Source organism: Lissotriton helveticus, chromosome 8 (genome assembly GCF_964261635.1).
Source record: "Lissotriton helveticus chromosome 8, aLisHel1.1, whole genome shotgun sequence".
Lineage (NCBI taxonomy): Eukaryota > Metazoa > Chordata > Amphibia > Caudata > Salamandridae > Lissotriton > Lissotriton helveticus.
In genome coordinates, this window is record NC_136069.1 from 1,217,178,490 (window position 1) to 1,217,201,532 (window position 23,043).

Sequence of the window (23,043 nt, forward strand, 5' to 3'; positions counted from 1 at the left end):
CAGAATTTCAGTACCTCATTTGGCCACATCGACCGCCACTATAGTGAGAGGTATATTCAGAGTCACAGCAATATCTACCACCCCTATCAAGTGAAATGTTAATTTTATGAGTTACCTCACAGGTATAAAACCTCTTTAATTGGGGTGGATAACCTATTTTATAACCTTGGCAATCCGAGCAGCGATAATTCTGGAGAAAATCTTGTAGTCTGTGTTTAATAGGGAGATCGGTCTGTATGAATCAATTATCCGTGGGTCTTTGTTAGATTTTAAAATCAAAGTAACTGTTGCCTCTGACCAGGACCTCGGAGCATGTTCCCCCCCCATATAAATTTCATTAAACAAAAGTTTTAGGGCTGGAATCAAAACATCAATAATACATAAATAAACCTCCACAGGGAGACCATCTTGCTCGCAGCTTTCCCCTTTATCATTTTCTTAACCTGAGTTCTGATCCCTCCATCCCCTATCTCTCTTCTAAAATTTTCTGTTGGTCATTGGTTAGCCACGGGAGGGTTGCTAAACCTAACCACTCAGCGATAGCATCCTTCTCAGGGTGGATGTCTTCCATATATAGGTCTCTCATAAAACTACAGGCCTCTCGACATATGTCATCATTAGTATGTAATGCTTCCCCAGTGGTCCTACTAGTTAGTTCTTGAATTGCATTTCTAGTTCTATCGGCCTTAGCATTCCAAGCTAATAAAGCGCTACACTTCTCTCCATAGGCGAAATGTTGGAGCTTATTGGTTTTCCATCTATCCAAAACTTTCTTATCAATCCACCCTTGGAAGGCTGCCTGTAACCCGTCTAACTCCTTACTCAAGACCTGCACTCTATCTGTATCTTTCATCGAGGCCCTCTGGAGTTCCCTTTCCTTTACCTTGATCTCTTCAGTTTTATCCTCGTCCTCTTGTTTTTCCACCCGTCTCTTGCCTGCACTTATAGATCTCAAGACCCCCCTCAGGTTGGCCTTATAGGCATCCCAGACTGTTTGATTTGTCACCGAACCATTGTTTACTTGAAAGAAAAACACCAACTTGTCTCAAGTTTGGAACCACCTCCTCATCTAATAATATTGTCCTGTCCAATGTCCATCTTCTCTGCCCCTCATTTCGCTGCACCGTCAAAGACAAAAGGACTGGCGAATGATCTGACACTATTGTAGGAATATGCATTACCCCAATAACTTCTCCACATATATTTTAATCAACTAAAAAATAATCGATACAGGAGTGGTGTCTGTATTTTTTACTGTAAAAAGTAAACTCTCTAACTTCCTTCACCAGTGTACGCCAAATATCGATTAAATTGAACTCCCTCATCATGCTTTTCAATCTGGAAAATGATCTAGGTGGGTTGGTGTACTTGGCTTTTGAAGTCCTATCAAGCCCTTTATCCATAACTAGATTAAAATCACCTCCCAACACAATAGATGCAGTAGTTTCTAATAGATAAGTTTCCAGTTTTGCTAATGCTTCTGGATTATTATTATTTGGCCCATAATATACTGCACAAATCAGAAGCCTATTTTGTAATATAAGAGTTGGCACTGACCATCTACCTGAGCAGTCCGTTTCATATTTGACTCTTAATTAAGATGGCAACTCCTCTCGTGCTCCCCCTCTGATCTGAGCTAACAACCTCTTGAACCCATCTGCATTTTTCAAAACATTGCCTGCATTCACTTCTTTCTAAGTGTGTTTCCTGTTGTAATATTATTAGGGCTGGCCTTTGTTTAAGAGTATCCAAAACCCAAGACACTTTCCCCCTGGACCTTAACCCGTTAACATTCCATGTTAAAAAATGAACTACTTTTAACTTATCCATGCTAAAAATCAGTAATCCCAGTTGTTATCCAATACAGCTTCATTCCTACTAATGACCATTTCTGATCTTATCTCCACCCCTTCAAGAAATAAACCAATGAGGACTATTTTTTTGCTTTTCTCCCATTGCTCCCCACACCCAGTGCCCCCTATTCCCCCCTCCCCTTGGGAAACCCCCTCTCCAGATCTTGAGCAATTTATTCCGCCCTTTGCGATTCCCCCTCCTCACACAGAAAAGAGAGGGAAAAAACAAGATATAATACAGAAAACAGCCTCTCTGTACCAGTTCTTAATGTGTTAAGCTACTAAATTGAAAACTCAAACCCTTTTAATAGAAACTTATATCATATATATTTCATATATCCTATATCTTCTCATTCCATCCGTGATATAAATTTTTCGACTTCCTCTGGGTTGCTTATGTTGTGCATTTTGTTTCGCCACATTATTTTTAACATGGCTGGGAATTTTACCTGGACCTGGGCTCCCTTATTTCTCAATTCAGACATTCTGGAACCCAGTTCCCACTGCCTCTGGGCTGTCCTTTTCCCAAGGTCTGACCTAATTTGATAGGGGAACCCATCTTGACTCAATGATTCCCCCTTCACACCCTGTTCCAGCACTAACTCTTTTACAGCGAAAGTCAAAAAATTAATCAAACTTTTTCTAGGGGTCTTCCGGTCAGGATTCAACCTATATGGGTCCCTGTGGGCCATCTGGATCTCTTTCTCCCAGTCAATTTCTGGCCTGTCCTTCAAAACTTCCTCCCTCAGTAGGCCACATATAAAGGCCTTGACATCTCCTTTCTCGGCCCCTTCAGGAATTTTGAGGAATCTCAAATTATTGCGTCGAGCTTGGGTATCCAACCTTTCCAAGTCATCTTGCAGCATTCTCTTCTGTTTTTTTAGTAACTCAATATCCTTAGAGTTGCCAGTAACTGCTACCGATAAAACCTTAACCTCCTCCTCTAGAACTCCAGTGCGCTTTGCAAGGTCATCGAGCATCTCCTCAAGTGTCTCACATTTGCTCGTATCCCCTTTTGGTTGGACTCCACTATTTTGAATTTTGTTAAAATATCTTGACGCAAACTTAAGAACATCTTTTCCATATAAGTTTGACTACCGCTGATACATATGCTGCTATTGCTTTGATTGGGGTTCTCCACCCCTCCCAAATTTGTACTTCCTTGGATTGGCTCGGTAATACAAGTTGGGGTAGGGCTAGCACACGACTCTGGACTTAGAATAGAAGTTGTCTCTGAACTCACACTTTCAGCTTGTAACTCCTCACCCTGAGTAAGCCCTTCTAAAGGAGTAAATCGGTTTTCCAGGGGGAGCGGGATGTTCTGAGACTTACCTCCCTTTTCCTGGGAAATTTCAACCTGCTCCATAATTTTAAAATAGGATCTTAGCAACGGCGTGGGTTTGGCAGGCACACGCTCCCCTTTTGGACCACAGCGTCTAGGCTTCACTCCTGTCTTTAACACCTTCTTCTTAGGGGAGATTACTACTGCAGGCTCTTTAAATGCCTGTTCCCTACTTCCACTCCCCCTACCTCCTTTTCTCTTTTTCTTACTCTCTGGGAGTGACCAAAGCTGATAACGATTTTTGGCTCTGTTTTCGATTATGGTTGTAGCTATTCTTTCAGTTTCCGCCTCCACTATTGGCGACTCAGGTATGAGTACAGTTGGGGGGATATTTGTCAGACTCACCCTTTCTCCCCTCCCACCGTTGGCCTCTGTTGTCTCTTGGAGTAGTGGTGGGACTGGTGATGGAAGTTCTTTTTCCATCAGTCTCTCCGGGGGACACATGGCGGCGGGCTGACGCCGGCTGCGCGATATCCTGAGCCTGAGAGAGGAGAGAGCGTAATATCACCACGGAAAACGTATGAAGATGCATGTGTGCGGGCTACTATAGTTCAATTTCATAGAAAAATGGGCTCACGGACTAGACCCAGTCTATGGCTCAGGGCGTGGACTTTGAGTTGCAGCGACGGTTTTGGTGCTATGCGGCGTGTCTCTTTCGGAAAACCTGCACGCCATTGGCGGTGACAGGCTTCCGGGTCGAGAGAGGCAGAGCCAGCACAGCACTCGAATCGCAGAGGGAGAAAGGACTGGAGAGTGGCGCTGATAACAACGCGGAAGACACTGAAGACATCCAGGCTAGAGGCACCAGTTTATGTATTGGAAATTACAAGTTGAGGAGCAGCCAGGCGTTGTGCCTGGAGGTAGGAAGACTGAGAAGAAGGTCGGCAGATTCCAGGTACAGGGGTTGAAATCTTCAAAATATCTTGCCCTATTGTCTTTTTTAAGACTTGACTGTTTTTTCAAACGTCCTGTTGAAGTATACAGGGGGTAACTTTCTAATGTAACCAGAAATGTCTATACAAATATCACCTATACAGATAGGTGATAATAAAGAAACACTATTTAGGATCAGACATCTTCTAAGAACAAAGTCATCTAATAGTATGGGAAGCAATGTAAGTTCCTCTTAGCAAACATGTATTCCAGCTTTCCCATAAACATATGAATGACACCTCAATGCCAACCAAATACCTTAGGTAGTACTTCTACATGGTACAATTGTACCTTGTTCAGCTTTCATTCACAAGTTCATTAACAAGAAGGACAAGGCATCAACGCTCTATGCAACTATTGGGCTCACGATGCAGAGCGAATATAACATTTCCTAGCTGTCGCAACGGAAAGTTTCACTTCTATTAAGGACACGGAGGCGATGATTATTCTCATCTTTCTCCACTTTTATTATCACAGCTGCTTATATCAGTACAAAGTTACCTTTCCCATGAACCTTAAGGGAAAGGAAGAAACTATATAACCAATCAGTAAACAGTCCATTAAATATAGTCCATCAACACTGTTTAAGATTCCTCTTTCTTTGTACGACAGATGGCTCCCAACTTGCGAGTTCCATCTATGTTTGACTCATTCTTGCTTGAAGGCCTCATTCATTGAAAAGGACGAACAATCCTGTAACTCATGCCAGCAAAACCAATGTACATATAATCAAATTAGTGACAATCATTGATGCAATGAAAACACTAAGCTATACAACATTAGCACAGGACTTAATCATCCACAAACCATAAACGTTAACATACTTATACCATACGAATTCCAAAACTCCATCTGTTTACAGACCTTATAAGGAAGCGTACATGAGATATATTGATACGGGTAGGAATAATTCTCGCCTCCCTGTCCTTAATAGAATTGAAACTTTCCATTATGACAAATATGAAATGTTATATTCTATGTCAGGACCGGAGGCGAGGATTACGCTCATTCAAAGCTTATTCACTGCCAGCTTAGTCATAATGACTACAGGCTTGAAATAGAACGTCTTAAACGTAGGTTCTGAAGACCAGGCAGCTGCGTTCAAGATGTCCTCCAGGCGAGCTTCTCCCCCAAAAAAATATTAGATGCCACAGCACTTATGGTCGAATGTGCACCAAAGACAGACGTGTCAATCCCTGCCTCTTGCATGACACTCCTCACCCACCGGGCTACGGTATGGGAAGAACTGCTTTAAACGACTTATGTAAAGCAAGTAGTAGTTGACGTTCCCCAGCCGGGCAAACTTCCTCTGCTAATGCCCCATAAGCTTTAAGGCATATGACCACACATAATTTTAGAACTTCCTCGAACGTTGGCTAAGAGACAATCCTGGAATTACCCTTCATTCTCCTAGAAATTTTAAAGGTAATCCCATTCGGGGGAATACCTTACCTATGATATCCAGGGCTCTTACATCTGATACTCATTTACAAGATATTATTCACAACAAAACTGCCAACTGATCTGATAATTCCTTCCTAGTAAGGTACTTATTGTGATGCTATGAAAGTAAAAGCTTAAGAACCATGTTGATATCCCATAGGGAGGAACAAACAACCTGACACCCCTCATTAACTTTCTAACCATGGGGTGTTCTCCCACGGTAAAACCTGCTATGGGAAGGTGACCTGTTGAGATTTCAAAGAGGAAGGTGCTCACCGATCTGCATGCCAGACCGTCCTTGACCAAGTAGGACAAAAAATCCAAAATGCAAACACCTCTGGATTCCACAGGATCTGTATCCTTTTGCACACACCAACACAACCATCATCTCCAAGCAGACTTATACCATTCATTTGTCCAGTCTATCCATGACTTGGATAAGAGGTGTGGAGCTTCTTCCAAAGTCCTCGGACTTTCCACCGAATTATGTAATCCTACAAGCCATAAGTGGTAACGTCCCTTCCCAAACCAGGTGTTGGGGATTCCCCAGGGGATACCAAAGGATATCAGGCCTCCTGGGTAGACAGATTGGAAAATCCCAGGAAAGTTCCATCATGACTGGAAAGCGCACTTGTAAGCTCCAAAACGGCGTGATCACTACCAGACTTGCCCTCTGTCATCCGACCAGCACAACTATTCTAATCAGCATCACAGACAGGGAAAAGGCATACCCTGCCTCCATTCTCCAGTCCTGCAGAAATGCATTGATATCTGCCGCTTGGAGGTGTGGCCTCCAGCTGAAGTAGCGGTATATTTGGCAATCGAGGAGCAAGGTGAACAAATCAACTGTGAAGGGCCCCCAGAGATGCTGCAGCATGTGGAATACCTCCGGATGTAGTTTCCATCCACTGAGGTCCTTAAGATGCCGGGAGTACCCATTGATCACCTAGTTGGAGCTCCCCGAAGGACACTCCATTGTCACTGAAAAGTTGCAATCCAGACAATATTGCCAGAACGCTTTCGCCAGTTCCGCTAGCAACTTGGATTGTGGACCTCCCAGACAGCTGATGTACCTCACTGCTGAAATGTTATCCACCTTCAATAGTACAGAGCAACTCACCTTGTCCTTCATCCAGCAAGGGACCACAAAGGAGCCTGCCAGGAGCTCCATCCAATTTATGTGCATAGTTTGTTCTTGTGAGGACCATGTTCCTTCAGTGGATACACCTCCACAGGTAGCGTCCCAACCTGTTGTGCTGGCATCGGACTCTATAATTATATACGCACTGGAACTGAAGATGGCTCTCCCATTCCAGGCTTACCTGGCAGTCAACCACCACCTCATTTCCTCCTTGACGTCATCTATTAAAGGAACTGCCACTGAGTATGTCAAACCTTCACTTAGATGGCGTGCCTTCAATGGTTGAAGAGCCCTGTAATGCAGAGGGCCCAAAAATATGGCTTGTATGGGTAGTGCAAACAGGTCCACCAGCCTAGCCAATTGTCTGAGAGACATGTGAGTTCGGACCACAGTCTTCCTAAGTTTAAAACAAATCTTCGCCATCTTCTTGGGAGGCAGACTCTTTGTGGATTCCTTGGAGTCGATAACTAGGCCCAGGAAAGTCATTCACTGAGCTGGAACCAGCAGGGACTTCATTTTGTTGATCGTGCATCCCACACGTTCAAATAGATTGACACCCATCCAGAGGTGGCCCAACAACGCCCGTGGAAATTGGTCCATCAGTAAAATGTTGTCTAGATAGATGATCAGATGTATGGCTTGGCTGCAGAGAAACTCCACTAGTGGCTTGAGATCTTTCGTAAAACACCATGGGGTGAACGACAGGTCAGAAGGAAGTGTCTGAAACTCGAACACCCGATGACGCTAAAGAAATTGCAGAAATACGCAATTAGGCAGGAAGACTGCAACCGTTAGGTCAACACACTAACCAGTCTCCTGGCCTCAGGAGGTCACGGGGGAGATGGAAGCCTTCCATCTTGAGGTGGTGATATACCAGCCACTCGTTGAGCTCCCTGAGATTGATTACTGGCCCTTGACCCCCATCCCTCTTCTCCACCAGGTAAATATTGCCCACAAACGTGTTCAGGTGGATGACTGAAGGAACATTCACCCCTTTCCTCAAAAGCTCCTAAATCTCATGATCAATCAGAAAAGCTTGCACTTGGGAGAACACCAGGGGCTGTGGTCTGAAAGGTCAAACAGGAGTTCCCAGGAACTCTAAACTAAAACCCTGGATTGTTTTGAGACCCTATGCATCGGCAGTCACTTATGCAAATTCTTGCGGATTAATGCCGTCCCACCTTTAGTTGGGAAGAAAGGAGAGCTCTTACCTTGGGAACATCCTTGGGCGCGAGCATGACTACCCTCACTTTCCCCGTAAAATCGTTCAAAATGTCGGGAGCAGGAAGCACTTCCAAATCTTGTGGGATCTTGCCACTGTCCTTGGCAGGAGCCTCAGATTCTCAGGGAGGAATTGGAGAGTAAACAGCTGGATGAACGCCACCCCGCCACAACGAAAATCATGGAGGAAAAAATCTTCTTAATAGAGGCGTGAGCCTTATCAAGAGAATTGTAGGTGGCTACAAACTTGTAAAGTGCCTTAATAAAGGGCTCCCCAAAATACCCCCCTTGAGCTGTGGGACCCGCCTCTGGTGCTGCCAAATCCCCCAATTTTGGGTACACTTTAATGAGCACTGAGCGCCTCATCTCGGCCGACAGTGCACAGTTGGTGTTGCCTAGTAAGACCACTGCTCATTGGACCCATCCAGAAAGGATCCCTGGAGATATATGGGCCCCTGACTGTTTGGCTTCCTCACCCATATCAATAGTCTTTGTAAGTGGCCCGTCACGTCCAAGAGCTTTTCTGGGCATGACCGCCAGGAGCGGTTGATACCCTTCTTTGGTTCCCTAATGTACTTTGCCAAGAACGTCACAAACCGGGGTTAGGGCCACCTTGACCTCCAGGGATGGAGGAGGGCACTCCACTTGCAGGCAGGCCCACACCACCTTCCCCAGAGATTACCTCAGGCTCCCTGCAACCTAGGTTGTAACCATATCACTAGGGACCCACAGAGATGACCAGGGATGGTGTAAATCATCTGGGTCTAATATGCCTGCCACAAAATTGCCCGGAGGATGGTCAGGAAGTGATCGGGCAGGTAAGCCTTATCTGATGACAGGTGCCGCAGTCGGGAAGATCCAGGCTCACCATCTGAATAACCCTGAAAATAATCATCCCCCAGAGGGTTGGGGGGGCTATTGGAAAAGGGTCAGGATCAAGGTTTGAAGGAAATCACTTTTGAGATGCTCAAAGGCATCCTTATCGACACCCTGTTCAAGGAACCATTCGACAGAGTAATGCTGAATCACTGTGTTCTCTGTGGTCATGACAGGAGCCTGTTGGTGAGATTGGGCCAACCTCTCAAGTTTCTTCTCCAGGAGCGCTAGTGCCAAAGACACTGCATGCAATACTGAAGCGTCAACTGCCTCACAAAATACAATTTCTAGAGGCAAAAAGGAGGTTGACTTCTCCTCCATGTTAGTAGCTTCGGACCCCTGCATGATAGGAATTCCTGTGGAACTAGGGGACCTAGCTTATATGGCAAGTCCAAGACTCAATCCTTGTTGGGACCAACACCCTATCAGAATTCTGAGGATTTCAGCCTGGGCCGGTCATTGCGGTGCAGAAATTTGGCCCTGAGGTGTTAATGTGACAAGCCAAACAGACTTTCGGTCCTGAGACGTTAATTTACAAACCCAAACCCTCAAGCGTAGCAGTCCCCACAAATTGCAATTGCACATGAATACGGGTGAGAGCCCTACAATATAATCCTTAGTAAGGGCGTCCAATGCTCCAGGCTGTCAGGGGCACAAGAAAAGACAGGCCAAAGCTCTGCGATATGTGGCAACTCCCATGCTCTCAGCAGTAACAGTGCACAACGCTTGCGGAGTTGGAGGAGCTCCTCGTTGGTAAATGAACACCCTCTAGCAGCAGGCGCTTATCATTGCTGTCATGCAGCCTGATAGCAAGGAAAAATAAGAAGCGCCTGTGAGGAATGCTAAAATACACTCCAGTGGCAGTCCTGAAATAAAAGGTGTAAATCTACAGAACTACATGCTTTGAAGAGATGCCTACAGGGGGAGTAACATTTTCAGTTCATGACATGGGTAGCTGTAGATACACATATTGTGCATCAACTGTAAAGCAGTCTGCCTAAAATTGGTGGCGTACCTTGAGGATGTTGCAGAAGATTGGAAAGGTGTACACAGGACAGCCTGGACAACTCTAGCTTGCTGTCTGGCTAGAACATCCGCACAGTAAGTTTAGTGAAGTTATGTGGGCTAGACCACATAGCTGCTTTACAGATGTCAGCTAATGGTATGTTATTCAAAAAAGGCATGGAAGCCCCATTTTTCCATGTGATATGAGGTCTAGGAGGTACATAAAGGGTCATCTATGCTATGGCAGAACACGCTTGTATGCATTTGACTAACCAACATACTACTCTTGCGTTGGGAATTGCTTGCCCTTGTGAGGCTTGAAGTAAGACACAAATGATTGTTGGTTCCTACGGAATGGTTTTGTTCTATCATATAGTATATGAGTGCCCTTTTAACATCAAGAGTATGTAGGACGGGGCGTGGCCAAGGCACGCATAGAGTCAGCTGCTTGTAAGCTCGGCTACGGCATCTGTGGCCTGTGTTACAGTGATCCTTGAACTTCCTGTCTCAAACGGTCAGCTCTGCAAGGCAGAAGGAGACCCAGAAAACATTCTACTTGTGGAGGCCCCACCATTCTGCTGTAATCTGCCCGACAACCGCACCGACTGTGAGACGCGACCGTGCCCAAGATGGCAGTGCAGCTGTGAAACTAATCGGCCCACCGGAGAAGACACGGGCCGAACTCAGCGGAAGTCAGTGCCAACCCGGCAAGAGCCTGTGGTCGGGCCCACTCCTTGTGTGTCAGATTACCGGTGGCGAGGGAAGCCCCATGGACGCATGCACAAAGCAACCACCCCCAATCAATCAAGCAATCAGGATTTATAGAGTGCAGCTAATCACCCGCGAGGGTATCCAGGCGCTGAAAGCCAAGTTGCCCGTGTGGCAACAGTAGAATAGCCAGGTCTTGAGTCCCCTACTGAATTCCTGAAGAGAGGTGAGGTCCTGAGATGGACAGAGGCTGTTTCAGGACTTTGCGTGAGAGAGAGGGAGGCGGAGCGCAGGAGTCTGGAGGGTTGGTGGAAGCCCAAGCGGTAGTTGATGAAAGCTGGTCCTAGGTTCTTCAGAGCTATGTATGCGTTGGTCAGTATCTTGAATTACTAGCTTTGGTGGATGGGGAGCCAAGGGAGTTCCTTCAGGTGAGGAGTGATGTGGGTCCATCTCGGAAGGTAAAGGACGAATCTGGCCGTTGAGTTCTTAATCATCTGTAGTCTCTTCAGGTGTGTAGTAATTTCTGCGTAGACGGCGTTGCCATAGTTCAAGCAGCTGATGATGAGCGTTTGAGTGACGGTGCGTCTGGTGAAGACTGGGAGCCATCTGAAGATCTTCTGGAGCATGCGCAGTGTAAGGAAGCAGGCGGAGGAGACTGTGCTGATCTGGTTCTAAATGGTGAGGTTGCTGTCCAAGAAGATGCTGAGGTTCTGGACGTGGTCCGTGGGAGTGGGAGAGAATCCCAGTTCAACAGGTCACCAGGAGTCATTCCACGGGAGGTGTTGTACCCAGAGATCACTACTTCTGTCTGGTCTGTGTTGAGGCAGTTGTTTTGCATCCAGTCAGTGATGCTGTTCATGCACAGGTGGAAGTTTGCTCTAGTGGTGGATGTGTCTTGGACAGATAGAGATTGAGCTAGGTGTCGATGTGTAGGAGATGATGTTTAGTCCATGGTTTCTGACAATGCTGGCCGGGGGGGAGGGTGGGGGATTATGTAGGTTTTGAACACAGTAGACCTGAGGAATGAACCTTGAGGGACACTGCAGATGATGTTCTTGGGCTCCGGATGTGAACGATGGAAGGCGTATTCTGTGTTCTTTCAGTCAGGAAGGCTGCAATCCATTTGAAGGCGTCCCCAATAGGGCGGCGTGGTCATGAGGGCTGGCTCAGCTACAGTGAGTGCCGGTCGGCCCCAGACTTGCTGGAGGCAGTTTGCAGCAGGACCTGGTCCCTGTAGAGGTAGGGCTGTAGCGAAGAACGGGGTGCACTGGACGCTGCTGAATTTAAAAGCTGACTTACGTGCCAGCGGATGGAAGTTGCAAAGAAACCAGGAGGTAGCTAGGATACGCACTTAGGAAAATGGTGCTGTGACCGGTACTCTGTGTGAGCCACACAGAGCCAATGGCGGCCTTTGTGCCACTACAAAGAGTCTGACAAGCGGCATTGATAGGAGCCGCATACCAGTGGTGTATCCTTGCCTGGATGGCAATGCGGGGAGAGCTTGAGGCATACTGCCAGGTGTACGTAGGTAGAGGCCATGCTGTGATTGAGGTGCCACCTACGAGATCTACAACAGAACTGTATTTGCGAGCATAGCAGCCCAGTTCTGCACTAATAAGCACTCTTACATGGAGGAACCCATTAGTCTGACGGTTGCAGACATACCAAAGTGCCTTAACTTATGGAAAAACAGTGTCTTAAACCCACGTATAATCTTTGCATCACAAGACTCTAACCGGCTGGTGGAAGTCATTTGCTCTTTGATTAAGACTCCAACCTGCTGGTGGAGATCTCCAATGGTTTGAGCGCCTTTTTAACAATAAGATCCCTACCGGATGGTATCCCCCCTAATCACGGGACCCCAAATAATCCTTTGCTCCAACAACCTGATACCGGTTTTGGATCGCCGCTGCTCCCAGATCTTCCAATAAGGTCACAGCTTCCATTCTTACTTCACTGAATGAATTAGCGTGTGCTTTTATAGTCCTGAGGAAGACCCGGTGTGACGCACATCATTCTGCGCTGTTTCCAGGGTCAAAATGTCGACATTATTACTACGCGTCTATTCAGGTGCCTTGACCTTAATTCTGAATCATTATTGGGTCTAGCATTCATGTTAATAATCATTAGACAGGACAGAACATCTTGATTTGAATCTATGTCACTTGTGTATGTCTTGTATATATTGAACCTTTGACTTTCACTAGTCACAACATGTCACTTTTTCACAAATCACTTATATTATTGCAATTGTCTTGTGATTGTAACAGCCATATATGTTAATATTTAATGTTTTTTTGAAAAACCAAAAAGAGTAAATTAACTCTGTTACTGAATATTTTCCTTTCTTGGTGTGCTCTTATCTGAAATTGTTTTTCATTCATTGATATCCTATTGAGATACATCATTTCTTTTGTATTAAATCCATGATCCATAGCAATTGCATTACCCAACAGGACCAACTGTGTCTATATTATCAATACCCAGGTTCTGAGGGACACAGGGTTGCCCCATTAACTCCACGGTATGAGAAGCAATTAAGGCCCCCAAACGGGGAGTGGTTATTGTCATTGAAGTGGGAGACAAACGCTGGGGAAAGGAACGCTGTATAGAAATAGAGAGGTACCTCCGACGCCTTAATGATGAACATGCATTACGCCCCTCGACTGATGTGAAGGCATTTATTTAGTAACATGGAGGAATATCACTTTGTACCAACAGAAGCAGTTTACTAGAATACATAATGCAGGCGAAACGCCTATTCAAAGTAGGGGACAAGGCGGGAAAGATGTTGCCATGGCTCAGTAAGCAGGACCGGGGCAGACAACATATAAAAGAGATGCCAAGCCTAGAAAGAAGTCTAGTGGTGGGATCCTAGGCTATAGTGACAACAATGGCAGCTTATCTGAGGGACTTTTAAAGAAGTAAGATACATTCGGATGTAGAGGGCATGTGTTGTTCTGTGCGGGACTGCTCCTGTCAAAAGCTTGATTGTAAGAGAGCGCTTGACCTGGGGGAGCACCTGACTGTGGAAAAAGTGCAAAAGGCATTAAGGCAGTTACAGTGCAGGAAAATGCTGGGCCTAAATGGGCTAGTAGATAGTATAGTGACTCTACACTTCAATGGGATGTATGTGGAGGTGTATCATCGAGGTAAACTCCACGAGAAGCAAATCTGGCAACTACAGTCTTAATCCCGAAATCTGGGAAACCATTGGAATTGTGGTATTCATACCGTCCAATATCATTACTTAACTCAGATGCTAAGACACTCTCCAAGGTACTTGCAAATAGATTCGTGAAAGTGATCCTGGACCTAAAACATCCGGACCAGAATGGCTTTATGCCACATAGATCAGCTAGGCTCAATCTACGCCTTCACAACAAAATTGCAGCGGCCAATGATGCAGCACTCCCACTATAGTGGTGGTATCATTGGACGTGAATAAAGCATTTGATTCGATGGAATGGCCCTTCATTTTTGTAATACTAGAAAAAATGGGCAAGGGGTTAAAATTTCGATGCTGGTTTGAACTCTTCTAAGGGACACCAGGGCCCGAGTTAAAGTAAACAGAATTCTTTCACAGGGGTTCCCCATAGGCAGGGGACTTGAGAAGACCGGCCCTTATCACCTACTTTATTTGCCTCGGCATAGAGGCGCTGGCGGAATGGATCCTGGTGGACGCATACGTTTACGGCTGCTGATGGGGGGAATCTTGGGAGGAAAAGAGATTGCTATATGTGGATGATCTTAATAGTGGATTGTAGGGAGTACAGGAACAACATTCCGAATCCTAATTATTAAAACTCAAATCATTGATCTGGTATTGTTGTATTTACCTGTTTAAACAAATGGACATCATAGTCATAAAAAATTCACATATCAAGTGAAATTCCTCAGTTTCAGGTTATATCAGTTTCAGAAATTCTTCACATAAGAATAATAAATAAACCTGCAATCATTCATTTACAGCATTCCAACCACTAACTAAGGAACTTGCCCTGAAGTTTTTTATGGAATGCAAATCAGGCTCTCCCCTGGACCCAGCCCCGGCATTAATCATGAATGAAGTCGCCCCCCTAATCATCGACCCCCTTCGCGAAATTTGGAACTCCTCTTTATTCACCGGTGTCATGCCTTCCGCCTGGAAACATGCATTACTAATCTCTTTCCAAAAAAAAACCAGGCTTAGATCCTTCCTGCCTAAACAACTACCGGCCGATCTCACTCTTACCCAAACCCGCCAAAGTACTTGAAAAAGCTGTTCAAAAACAGCTGTCACATTACCTAGAATCAAACGCTTTGTTCCACGATACCCAATCGGGTTTCAGACCGGACTACAGTACCGAGTCGGCACTACTCGAGGTATCCGAGTCGATCCGAGAATGCACGGATAGGGGAGAGGAGGCCATGCTGGTCCTCCTCGACCTATCCGCGGCATTTGATACCATCTCTCATGACACTCTTCTGACTCGCCTACAAGAGATAGGTATCAGCGGGCCCCCCCTCTCATGGGTAAAATCTTTTCTTACGAACAGAACCCAACAAGTGATGCTGGGACCCTTTCTTTCCTCCAAGAAATCACTGACTTGGGGCGTTCCGCAGGGCTCCGCCCTTAGCCCGCTCCTCTTCAATGTTTACCTCACACCTCTAGCAAAAGTGGTGGAATCATGGGGCGTCAAAGTAACCTTTTACGCTGACGACACCCAACTGGTGTTCTCTTTCAAAGAACACTTTGAAAAATCATTCGACAACTTTCGCCACTGCATGCTGAACATCGCCTCCTGGATGTCCGCGAATAATTTAAAACTCAATACAGATAAGACAGAAGTCTTATTCTTCAATCAGAAATCTCCCTTGCCCTCCAATTTCTGGTGGCCGTCCGAACTCAACCCTCCGCCAGAACCAGTCCAAGCCACCCGAAACCTAGGATTCCAATTCAACACCTCCCTCTCCTGCAAAACTCAAGTCAACAAAGTAACATCAGCCTGTTTCGGGAAGCTACGAATGCTAAAAAAAATCATCCCCTTTCTACCTTTGGACTCTCGAAAAACAGTAGTCCATGCCCTTATCACCACCCATCTGGACTACGATAACAGCTTATATGTAGGTGCTCCTACCTACATCATTAACCAACTTCAGAGAGTCCAAAACGCAGCAGCCAGGCTGGTATGCAATATCCCTTACCGCCATTCCATCTCATCCAACCTGATCAAATTCCACTGGCTACCCATCAGACTGCGCATCCAATTTAAAGCCCTCAATGATCGAGGCCCCACATACCTACGCCGCAGAATGAGGTTTTCACAATCCCCACGAAACCTCAGATCCAACCATTTACGCCACATGGTATATGCCCCTGTTATCGTCTTGCACGTACGGGAGGAAGGGCTCTCGCAGTTGCTACATCCAAACTCTGGAACCAACTGCCTACAGAGTTAAGAGTTCTTACATCAGAATCCCTATTTCGAAAAAAACTGAAAACCTGTTTTTTCTCCCAAATTTAATCCTAATTGCCTCCTCTCACACTCCCCTGACTCTTCAGAGATAAGGTCTTCAGCGCCGGGACACCTCCGTCGGAGGTAGCTGTGCGCTCTACAAAATACTAAAATAAATAAATAAATAAATCATAGCTACATTTTGAAAACCAACGTGACATTCAAGTAACCGAGTTTGGTTATTGAATAAAACATTGCAAGTAGCCATGACACTGAAATAGCCAACACGTGTTTTGTGGACTACCCACGTCTTCAGCGATACAAATAAAAAAGAAAAAATACTAATAGTTTCCTATATTTCTGCATTTTGCATGTCAAAAATTTGGGTCAAAGCATCAAGCAAATAGTTGCAAAGATATCGGACCTAAACACAATCAGAAACTAAAAAATGAAAAAGTGAGAGGACACGCTAACTAATATAGGCTGTAAAAACAAGACTCAACAGAAAAAAGAAAAATGAAGGAAGAAAAAAATAGGTAAAATGAAAAATGAGAGTCATGTCTGTAAAAGATTATATAAAGATTAAGTCTCCCGGTTTTCCGTTTAAACGGATTTTTACACATAAATACTGACTTAAAACTATTTTTCCTTGCCTGTATTTATAAATTATAAACGGGAAAATACTGACAAACTGCACCGCAGCCTCACTCCTGCCCAGGGTTACCTCGCCAAGCTCCTCTTACTAATCTACACCACTTAGGCCCATTTAAGAGAACTGCTAAGGTAGAAGCACAAGGCAGCAGGTGGTATTAGGTGTTGCATGTTAAAGGGGACGCCTGATAGCCGGGCACAAGGTGTTAATATGTGCATCAGGAGGCCGGCTCACTGATAGAAATGTAGGCATCATCTGGCGGGACCTGCCGGGATCAGTGCTAATAAGGTAGCCTCTGCATACCAATGAGTGGCGGCAAGGCAGAGGCCTGTTAGCAGGTAGTGGTGTACTCGACTGCAGGTGGCAGGCTTTGAGCAATTTAAAAATGAACATACTGACAGTGTACAAACACTATGGAGACCCCGTTTATAGAAAACACGACCCATGTTGTCTTAAATGTTTTGGGAGACCAGTAATGTCAATGTTGGAAAATCTCAATAAAAGATTTAAACCATAAAGAAAATACGTAATTCTGTCTTTTTATTTATTTCTTTAAACTGTTTACATGTGGAATGCCAGCTGCTTCTGTGCAATTGGCCCTCACCATCAAGAGGTGTGGATCGCAGTCTCTTTCCTTTTGAGGTCTGGCCTACGCAGCCCGCATACGCTGCATAGGAAAAAGACCTTTAGCCATCAGTTCCCTTTTTCGCCCAAAAACGTGCACGCGTTGCATTGCTTTCAATGGCAACGTGTGCACTTTTGGCGATTCCCTAGTGGGAGCGAGCAGCGGCGCCATATGTTATCAATTATTGCACCTTGCAGCTCGCTCCAGCAAGGGAATCGCGCAGGCCCCCTCCTCTCTCCCATCCCCCTGCTGCCGCGCACGCTTGTGCTTGTTTTATTTTTTAATAGTCGTGCTACACAAGGACCCATTCATTTCTGTTAGACACGGGGAGCTTAACACCAACTTTTGACCTCAGACACCTACTTTGACTACGTCTAGCTCTTGGAGAAACGTGGCAGAGTACAAACGTCCATGTTAACAAAAGACTCCCACATCGGAGCCCTCAAGAAACTTGGATGGTGGGCGGAGGTGATCAGTGCTTGGCAGTAACACTCCTTTTGGGGAGAGTAGCACGTCCATTTTAACAAAAGAAAACCACATCGGAGCCCCGAAGAAAATTGGGTGGGGGCGAGGTGATCAGAGCCTGGCAGGAAAACTCCTTTTGGGGAGAGTGCCACCACCCCATTAAATACGGGAATACTCGTTACCTTTTCAGACAGATCTCCGGATCTCGAGCGTTGATCCGCCACCACCCCCTACCTTCAACCCTGGGAAACCCTCATCTGTGCTTGCAAGCTATCAGTGCACTCCGTGCTTCCCGAACATTGCTGACCTGACCGCTTTGCCTACTAGCATTGCAACAATTATCGGGGACATCTGCTTCCTAGAATTGCCGGTGCTGAATACCGGCAGGACCAGACCCACTTAAAGCCCGCTGCTGGGTCTCGCATCATGCATGGAGTGTGTGGAGGGCCGGAGAGGGGCGGCGTTACTGGGCCTGTCCTTCTCTTCACTCTCACGCGACCCCCAGATGCTGCTGTGTCTTGCATTATGCCGTGTCCTCGGGCTTATCTCCAAGCTGGCACATCTGTCCGGCAGTGGTCAGTGAATAGTTATGCAGCTGCATATCCAATTTCATCTGCCCGACTTGTGTCCTGTGTGTGGACGTAAGCAGGGTGATGGAGCTGGCTCGGGCATCTATGTCTTGTTGCTGAAGGTGTGGGTAAAATCCTCAGATCAGACACACACAGTTTCTCTCTCTCTTTCTCTCACACACGTGCTCTCTCTCTCATTCGTTGACATTCTCTTTAACTCTCACACACACACTCTCTCACACACCTACTCTTTCGCCCCACACCCTGCTTGAGGCCGCCCAGAGGCAAGCCACTCTTACATTTCTACCCTGCCTACTTCCTTCATACCGCCTCAACATAACCCCGTCCCTCAGTGTGGCTAGTTTTGTTTATTAACCAATACAGGTTTCGTCAGCTTCAGCTGGCCCGTGCATATGGCTTAACTATATTAAATGTTTCTGTGGTTCTTATGGCCACTTTAATTCAGTGCAACTTTTGTCGAGTACAAAAAATGTAACTGGAAGTATTATCAATCTGATTTCTTAATAAAAGAATCTTCACTCGTTCCCCTTTATTCACCGCTGACGGCGCCCTCTTCAGGTGATGTAATCTCTGGACACTTTCTCCTATAATCCGAAGGATGATTTTATGTGTTCAAGACAATTCTTTTAAAGCTAAAATTACCTCCTCGTTCCTCTCGCTTATTTTAATTACACAGTGAGGCCTGCTCTGCATAATCGAAATACGCAAGATTAGGACTCGGGGTAATGCAATTACCGGTTAGTTATAGACTAATTAGTCTGATTTCTAGCGCTCCTCTTTGTAATTTAGCTGTTATTTAATGTATCTATACTTTACGTAGACAGTCACGTGGTTTGAGATATGTACAGCATGCTCGACACTTATTTGAACAACATAGCATGTAATTAATTCAAATTGTCATTGGGCCTTACACTTTCAGAAAGTCTGCATCCTGTGTAGATGGTTCCAGGGGCCAGTGTTTTACCAACGTCCCCTGGCCTGTGTTACTATGGTTGGTGTAGATTAGAGGGTAGCCATTTTCTCTACAGTGGTGACTAGCAAGTGCGTGAGGATACACTTGCTAAATCTGGGTGGGGTTATATACATGTTGTTCTTGCTGCGCCTCCCAGTGCTTTATTTTCCAAATAAATCACCTTAAACCATATCAGTTGTTTGTAGCAGGACGTTTTAAATATTTGAGCGACCTGAGGTGTACAGAGGATAGGAAGGGAGAGCAGGAAATAGAAGCTGTGGAGGGCAAATAGGGTAGAAGGTAGACAGGAGGAGGGGCTAGGACAGAAGTGGCATGGAGGCACAGTCTTTTAGTGTTGGCCAATTCGCATCCTGTATCCCTTACCAGCAAGCTGGTGTGGGTAAGTCCTGCTTTGTCACTAACCTATGCTTGGTTGACTGCTCCTTACCCTGGCTCTAGACCCATTCTTGCCCATGTAGTTAATGGCACAAGTACACTAAAGAGCTGCCCCGTCCTGCAGCAGGTTGTGGTTGCTTCAACCATGCTGGGTCTGTTTGGAATGAAGAGAGGTGGATAGATTGCCTGTCTCGGGCAGTGCCAGATGCCTGGAACAGGCCTGTATTTTGGTGCAACGAGGAGGGTCTGGCCTACACGTTTTAAAGCCTCTTCAGTATTTAAGATACAGTAAATATGGCACTTTAGGCGCTATAGGCTTTAGTATCAGAAAGGTGACACGTCAGTGGAGGGGGCTACAGGTGACTCAGTAAGCTTGTTGGTACTTCATAAGCAACTCACATTTTTTTACATCTAGTCCTTTTCAGGTTCTTTGCATGTCTGTTATGTTGGAGGTTTGGTATTTATGCTATGTTTTTGTAAGGTATTACATACTGCGACTAACCGAATCCATGGGCTGTGTAAACCGCTTTAAAAGCTGATCTGCACTGGCATCTGATTGACCATAATTCCCCCTGACCGAAAACTTTTGTAGTGTTAAAGGACTTTGGCTCCCGCTTGGGACTCCAGGATGAAGGGGTGCAGGACAGGTGCACTGTACCCTAACGGTGGCAGGGTTAATGTCCGCCCTCTTCTCTGTTTGGGTACCATCGGGCGTCTCTCATCCATGGTGACACTGCACAGAGACTATTAATGCCCCTGACAACATGCTCCAAACAAGCATTGGCAAAATCGATAGGTCTCGTATTTGGGACCTTTTTGCTTAGCAATTTTTTTGGCATGATGTACAGCTCAGATTCTCTTGCGCACTGGAAAGCCCTAAACCATACTGTGGCAGATCTGAAATGGCTAATCCTTGAAAAGATAATTCACCCCAGGGATGGCAATACTGATGCCCTTAGAGCCAAAAGAGAAGTCTTTTGGATTTTCTATCTTGAGACGGCTGTCTCAGGATTGAACAACTCCATCCCTTGGGAAAATGCCATTCTCTGAATTTTCTGGAGACGCACGTTTTTGCGTTTATCCCTCGTGGACCTTGCTCTTATTTGTGTTATTCTTGGCACCATCCAGCTGGTGCCCTTTTTGATTCTGGTTCCAGATCCTTTGGGTTTGAATCCACTTCTTGGTCTCTATTTCTGACCATTGTTTATTTTCGACGCATGTTAGTATGCACACTCACTGCTTTCAGTTCATTTTTTGTGATTTTATTCTCTTTCGCCCTTTCCCCCTTCAGATAAAAAATTTTTCTGAATTCTGACATATTAGTGCTATTTTCAATTTCGTGTTGTCTTTATATTTTTGAGGTTTATTTACGTGCTCATTTTTTGCTCATCTGTCCCTTTATTATTTATTTCACCCCATCCCGTTCCTTGGTGTTTTTTTCTTTCCATTAGGGAATCAGTCTCTTTTCTATTTCCTCTTATTCGTGGCAGTCTATGTCCGTGAGTCCTTCTTCTTTTCGACCCTATTTGTTCCTTGGTTGTGGCCTTCTTCTGTTTTTATCGCCCCCAGGTGCTTGCAATCTCGGCACCCGCCCTCACTATAAATATCATGGTTCCGCCGTCCTCCTTTACCGGTGCATCTTTCCGTCGCAGGGGAAGGACTTGTTCTGCCGCTGCCTCCATCGTGGTCCCCATCTAGTTCGGACCTACGGGTCGTTTTCAGGTTAGTAGGGCACCTTGTTCTCGTTACCCTTTCCCATTTCTTCATTTTTTTCGGCTTCCATATCTGTTATTGTTTCTTCCTGCAGGCTCTCTGCCTTTGTATTTTATAACTCTGCCTAAAGCTTGTGCACATCGACGCTGCCCTCGCGTCTATTATGGAATTGACTCGACCTCACCACTAAGGTATTCTTGAGCCTCTTGTGTTAACACCCTGTATCATTTTGCATGCCTATTCCCTTTTTAGCTAGTGATTCGTCTGTATAAATTTAACAGGTCACCCAAATATCGATTCCTGGTCCTTCTGATAATATTTTTCACCCATTTGGAGAGGCTTTATCAGGCTCTGTTTGGAACCCTCATAAAGGTAGACCTTCGTTTTTCTTTAGTTGTGGTTTACATTCCTTATTCACTGCTGTTGTAGTCTAGCTGCATCACTGCCTTTTTGTGTATTTTTATTTATTTAGTAATCTTTCTCCTTTTAGTTTCGCACTGTTTTTCCCATTTAGCTTATTTTGCATCAATATAGTCTTTGTATAGGCTCTGCTTTTGTTCAGTCTAGTTTTAGTTTACTTGACATTGCACGCAGCGCCTTGTTGTAGATCCTTAGCATCATTCCATGCGTGCCCTATGCACCCTATTCTCTTGTTGTCTTTTGTTATTCATCTAGTTGTTAGATGTATTGCCTTATTATTTTGCCTGCATTGGTATGTTAATTATTTGCCCTCATATAAAAAAAAATTCTTTAGAGACATGGATGGTCTTTTCTGCCCTTCTGACCCGTATTGGTAGCCAAGCTCCCTCCATGAAACGTGTTTGGACTCTCTACAGGCCCCTTAAAGTGTGATGCTCGGGATTTCGACCGGCTATTGAACACATGCACCCACTGGACTCTCTTTATATTTTCTGGTAGCCAATTACCTATTAATTCTGTGAATTTGCCCAGTGGTTCCGCCTTTGAGGGCCCCTAGGTAGGCTGCCTTCCCTGTATTTAGTCGTCCTACACATACCGCTTGTACCTGTTAACCTTAGGTGGGGGCTCTTTCTATACACTTTCTGGTTTCTTGACACACTTTGCCACTCTTGACTATATCGTTTGCATAATGTTCCCTGGGTGTTCTTATGATGTGTATTTTGGTGTATAAGGATATTTTACCCTTGTGAGATGTGTGGACTTGGTTATTTGAATTCTGTTTTTTTGTTGACTCTTAGCCAGGCCTCCCTTGCTTCTTCATGAATGACATTTTGCAGTTTTCCTTATTTTTGTTCTTTTTGCCCACAGAATACCTACCTCCAGCCCTTGATGCTACTAGGACCGCCTTCCAGCACCTTTTGTCAGACGTCCTTCAGTGCGTCTGCTTCGTTTCCATTCCAAGTGCGCCCTGATGAAGGAAGCCTTTAATGGCACTTGTCCGAAACGCGCGTCGGCGCTTTTGTGTGTGATGATACGTATGTGAATGTTTGTGTATGAATCTGACTGTACAAAAGGTGTGTTTGAGTGTGAGTGAATGGATCTTGTGCCCTCTTTTTGAATTACTTCTGCGAGTCCTAGTTTTTATATTGTATTTTTGTATATGATCCAAAAAAAACCTTAGATATTACTCTACTGCCTTAATGAGATTAATTTTCTATGAAAACAGTGTATATATATAAAAAACCAAAAATAAAAAAGTTTTCTCTGAATA

General features: G+C 45.2%; 1 protein-coding gene and 1 long non-coding RNA gene across 5 annotated transcripts in view; one reads left to right on the top strand and one right to left on the bottom strand.

Annotated features, from left to right (window-relative positions):
* Positions 1-23,043, bottom strand: part of LOC144773252 (ATP-binding cassette sub-family C member 5-like) — a 2,136,031-nt gene that overhangs the window by 1,146,268 nt on the left and 966,720 nt on the right. The gene's annotated exons all lie outside the window — the stretch shown is intronic.
* Positions 21,222-23,029, top strand: LOC144773254 (uncharacterized). 2 transcript variants are annotated; one of them, XR_013599935.1, is made up of 4 exons: positions 21,222-21,362; positions 21,448-21,544; positions 21,635-21,725; positions 22,641-23,029. It is a non-coding gene; the product is annotated as an uncharacterized LOC144773254 (long non-coding RNA). The 2 variants fall into 2 exon arrangements; XR_013599936.1 differs by lacking the exon at positions 21,635-21,725.